General features: G+C 35.9%; 1 pseudogene; it reads left to right on the top strand.

Annotated features, from left to right (window-relative positions):
- The first annotated feature begins 1,827 nt into the window (after window positions 1–1,827).
- LOC144237670 (small nucleolar RNA SNORA70) lies at window positions 1,828–1,949 on the top strand (annotated as a pseudogene).
- Window positions 1,950–5,523: the final 3,574 nt, after the last annotated feature.

Here is a 5,523-nt window from a genome sequence, read left to right on the forward strand (position 1 = left end):
ATGCTGAGCTGCAAAGTTGGGATGTTAGGTATAGAAGTTCCAGTTTAGTATTCTCGAGGGTAATTGGAAAAGATATTCTACCTGCCCTCATCCATTGGAATCCCAAAATGCTCACTCACGTGGCCAGACCCTGAGTGTCTGGGGGGATAGCAGTTTATCTCCTCTTTTTTGTTATTAGAAAATAAAACAGCAGTTGCTACCTTCTTCATTAAACCCTACTAATATTTAAATATAATGAATGTAGTGGATGATGCAGTAATGTCTTAGGTTGATCTCATCATTGCAAGTTCCAGTAAGTAAATCTGTAACAGTTAATGGATGAATCCACATTTTATGGAGTAGGAGAGTAACACTACCAAAGTTGTGACTATTCACTGGGAAATTTTTCATAAAGAGGTTTTGATATCCCATCTGATTTTTGATTTATGGGCTAGCAATACCACCACTAATGGTGGTCCGTAATTATCTTGTCTATTCTTTACTTTCTTTGGAGATACAAGATTGCTGCTCATGCCTAATTTAAGGCTTAAATCAGTGATCAAGGGAGACACAAGCTGCTGAACGTATTAGTATAATTGACTCATTAATAGATTAAGTGGATTTGTGATCACCTTTTTTGTCCAAGTGCCTGCTCTAGAATACATAACTGAGTTCTTTCAGAGTGCCTGGAGTCCATCTGTATTCTTTCATTATGTCTCTGTCATACTGGTGTTTCCAACATTTATTACCACATCCTGGGGTATAAATCACAGTCTGAACTAATTGCTTCTCATAGGATAGCTTATACCTTGTCCTTCCTAAAGTCCCCTGCCCAATCTCACCCCACTGTCACTCCCTAAAAGAGGTGTTGAATCAGGCACACCGCCACCTACAATCAAAACAATAGCGAGCATGCTTTCTTCGGTTTGATATACCTAGTGAGAGTGAATGTTGAGATGATTAATCCATGGGGTCTTCTCTGAGTCTCATCAAACCAGAACATTCTTTTCTGAACATTCTTTTCCAAGAGGCTACCGTGCAGGTTTCCAGCATGACTTCTACCAAGCTTTGGAAATGCTAGATTTAAAAGTAGTTACATCTGTTAGTTGGTTGATAATCATAACATCTATAATTACACTGAATTTTGCATTATCTTCAACAAGTGTACAAATTGCTGTCTTCTCACACACACATAGCAGTACTTTATAAATGAAGTTGGATGTTTTTTTTATTCCATAAAGCTCTTGGAATATCCTTTTATTTAAACCTAAAGAGATGACTGTTTCTACAATCTTGAGAATTTAAGGCCTAAATATCATAAGAATCTTTGAAATCTTTCCAGGATTTTATTACTGTTGGGTAATATTGCCCATAGTAGATAATTATTTAACACTTCATAGGTGTTAGAATCCTGTTCCCCAGCCCACCTTGCTATAGGTTGCCCTTGTAGCTACCACAGATTATTTTATTTTTGTTAGCCAGTTTTTCGCTTTCATATACTGCTGTATTTGCTAGTAATGTAACTGTCTCACTCTTAGATTCTGTTTTGTTAGTATATGGCTCATGGTGGGAGACTGGGATCTGTCTGTGCCAGCCAGATCATTTTTAAATCTTTGAAGTGGAGAGGCTTCCTGATTGGCAGATATTTTCTTCTGAACAGTAGTGAAAACAACATTGGTTTGCACTTTTACAATCCTGGGATGCCCTTTCTGCTCTCAGTGTTTACAATACTGGCATGCATCACCTACTATTTTGTAAACACTGTTGAACTTATGAAATCTGTGTTCTTGCTCTCTTTACTGATATAACCACATAAAGATTCTGAACTTTGAGAGCAAATTCTCTGTGATGCATAACTGGCTAAAGACTAGAAGAATATCCAGTGTGCAATGGCTGCAAATAATAGCCTCTTTGGTAGTGTATGCAGCCTGTTGACTGCATGGGTTCCCCAAGGGACTTTGGAGACAGGCTTTTCCAGTGGCTATTGATGTCTGACCTCATGCTATCTAGACTCCAGACAGGTATGCAGGATACTTTGGAAAGCTCTAGGGCAGTGGCCAGAGTCCACATTGGCCAAGTCATCATGTCCATCAATACCATCCTGCAGAACAAGGAGCATGTGATTGAGGCCCTATGCCCACTTCCGAGGAGTGAGGCTTTATTAAGTTTAATGTGCACTAATTTGAAGATCTGGTGGCTGAAAAGCAGCTCATCCCAGATGGATGGGGGTCGAATACATCCCTAATTGTGGCCCTTTGGGACAAATGTTGGGCTCTGCATTCATGAGAACTCAGCACTTCTCCCTTCCTTACTCATGTCCATCAATAAATCCTACTTCCTATCCAAAAAAAAAAAAAAAAGACTAGAAGAGTAAAATGGTTTTCTTTAGGTTGGCTAAAAATAAATGTTTACTAATTAATTTAGTGAACTAATTATGTTCACTAAATAAACTGATACACTTAAAAACCAGTATCACATCCTAAGTTTCAACTTCATGATTTTCATCACATTTTCACACCACCCAAATTACTAGTTTCTTATTTATATTTTTAAAACTGACTTTTAAAAATTAAATACCTTTTTAAGCCACAATTTAAATAATATAAGTTAAATCACTAGTTTGATGTTCTGGTTATGTTTATTTAAGATTTTTCCTAATCCACATTAGTCATACAAGTATTATAATGAAAATGTTCTTGACCATGTATCAGCTAAAATCACTCTGTGTGATGCCAGGAGTATGTGTGCCACACACTAAAAAAGGTAATTTATTAGATGGTCCACTGACTGATGAAAGATTCCCAAAGGTAATATTTTGGCTTTTCCATTTTTCCCATTTTGTAAGGCATTTTTTTTCCTCAAAGATTCTAAAAGAACATATTATTTGATTTGGTAGTGTTTATGGCTAACAAGACTTAGTTGGAAAATATCTGCTGATGAGTCAGAACTTAATTTTTGCTGAATGAATTATTTTTTAAATGGCATACATACAAATATATGTGTGTATTTTTATAAATAAAACAGCTTAATTGCAGTAGAACAAGATAGTATGGTATGCATTTTAAGGTTAGATAATTCTTGGACACCTCTTGTCATTATCTTGAAGGATTTATTTATTTGTTTGTCTGTTTAGAGTCCTTTACTTTTCATTCTAGGGAATAGACTTCCTGACACTGGACAAGGAATTGAATGATGTGGGGATCATTAGTGGTGAGAGATTATCTTTTTTGACAGCAACACTTTTGACTTGGAAAAGTCCCTCTTGCTGATAAATCCAAAAATTCTCAACACTCATTTGGCGTGAGGTTTTAGTTGCCAAAGGGTTTGTGTCTGAGGGCACTATGTGTAAGTTTTTGTCTTAATTGGGGCAATGTATTATAAGCAGGAAGTCTTTAGTGATGGCTCATTATTTGGACAAGCTGTCATCTTAAGCTTTGGTAGTTTAGTGATAAGCATTCCTATCTTACTAAAATTTCAAAGGAATGGTGTTATTGACCATGTTTCCAAGGAAGAGAGAGTTGCTAAGCAACTTGATTTTTCAGGAAGTCTAAATGACATTTAGTTTCAGTAACTGTTTGACCCTATTTGCCTTCCCTTTTTATCTACAAGAGCAGTTAGAGGACTGTTAATGTATAATAGAAGTTTGCAGTGTATAATAGTTGAATTATATTTTGTTATAACAAAACATGGATCTCTTATTCTTATTTTTGAATATGTATGGTTGAAATTTTGACCCTACATATTGGATCATAAGCATTCACTTAATGAAAATGAGAGTTAGAATTCTTTTTTTTTTTTTTTGGCTTAAAAATTTTTTTTAGTGCTTATTGATTTTTGAGAAAGAGAGAGACAGACAGACAGAGCATGAGCAGGGGAACAGAGAGAGGGAGACACGGAATCTGAGGCAGGCTCCAGGCTCTGAGCTGTCAGCACAGAACTCACGTGGGCCTTGAACCNGCTTTAGAGGCAATTCTTTTTGTTTCCTTTAATGTCATCCCATATTTTTGATACATGTGCTCTTTCTGTAAACTGCCTTGATAGGGCAGTACAGTAGAATACAAGTCACCATACAAAATTTAAATTCTCTCAAATCTGTGTGAATTATATTCCTAAATATGTTTTAAATGTAATTTGCATTTCCCATTTCTATTTCTAGGACACAAACTTGTGAAGACAAGGTCTTTACATATTCTATTTTGTACCAGGCAGGTTTTAGATGGACAAAGAATAATGTTATCATAATGAGAGGATTAATAATCCTTGAACCATATTTTTTAACTAAATTTGTTGTTTTTTGGTAGTAGTGTTTTGTTTGTTTGCTTATTTTACCTAGAATGTACAGAAGATAGATGTTTGTGTGTTGCAATGTTTGGAAAAGAAAAATAAAAAGCCCAATTTTATTCTTACTAACTTGGAACAGATTAAGCAAGGGAGAAATAAAGCTGATGAAGGCAGCCTTTCAATGGAAGTTTGTTAGCTTCAAGGAGACCTGAGAGTTGGAAGGTACAACAAATCATGACCACTAAATAGACTCACGCATTTAAAAATCAGTATGTCATCATCAGTAACCAGAATAAAATTTAGTTGAGGTTTCTGGTCGGCTCAGTTGGTAGGGTATGTGACCCCCCCGGTCTTGGGGTTGGGAGTTTGACCCCGCAATGGGTGTAAAGATTACTTAAAAATAAAAAACCCTTGGGGCACCTGGATGGCTCAGGCAGGTAGGCCTCCAACTTGGGCTCGGGTCATGATCTTACAGTTTGTGAGTTCAAGACCATCGTTGGGCTCTGTACTGACAGCTCAGAGCCTGGAGCCTGCTTCGGATTCTGTCTCTGTCTCTTTCTGCCCCTCCCTTGCTCATGCTCTGTCTCTCTCTCTCTCTTAAGAATAAATAAAAATTTTTTAAGATAGAAAATCTTAATTTTTTTTTAAACTTGATTGGATTTTCTTAAATATTTAACTGCCACATTATGACACAATCCTGCACATTCTGTGCTTTTTATTCTCTTTTTAAAAAATATTTTATTTAGGGGTGCCTGGGTGGCTTAGTCGGTTAGCGTCCGACTTTCGCTTAGNAATATTTTATTTTTAAAAAATAAAATATTTTATTTTTTTAAGTAATCTCTATACCCAACAGGGGGCTCAAACTCATAACCCCGAGTTGTATACTCTATTGACTGAGCCAATCAGACACTCTTCTAATGATTATTTGTATTTTGATTTTTTAAGTTCATGTTTCTTAAACAGTTTCATTAGCAAAAATTTCAAAAAAGATTCAACAATATTAAGAGGACTTTTGTATTATTAGCCTTTGATTTTTACCTTTTTTCAGGGAAAAGGATGATTTCATTATTTTTTATGCTGTTATTCTTATTTCACAAAGAATAACCATGTGTATGAGAATTACCTGAAACTGAAAACTGCAGATCTCCAAGTCAAATTCTCAAATCAAATAATGATTTCATCCCTGAGGTCTCGATCCAACAATCTGCATTTTTAACAAACACCATAGATGATTTTTCTCGGTAAAGTCTGGGAACCAGTGGT

This window comes from Crocuta crocuta, unplaced genomic scaffold (genome assembly GCF_008692635.1).
Source record: "Crocuta crocuta isolate KB4526 unplaced genomic scaffold, BGI_CrCroc_1.0 scaffold235, whole genome shotgun sequence".
Classification (NCBI taxonomy): domain Eukaryota; kingdom Metazoa; phylum Chordata; class Mammalia; order Carnivora; family Hyaenidae; genus Crocuta; species Crocuta crocuta.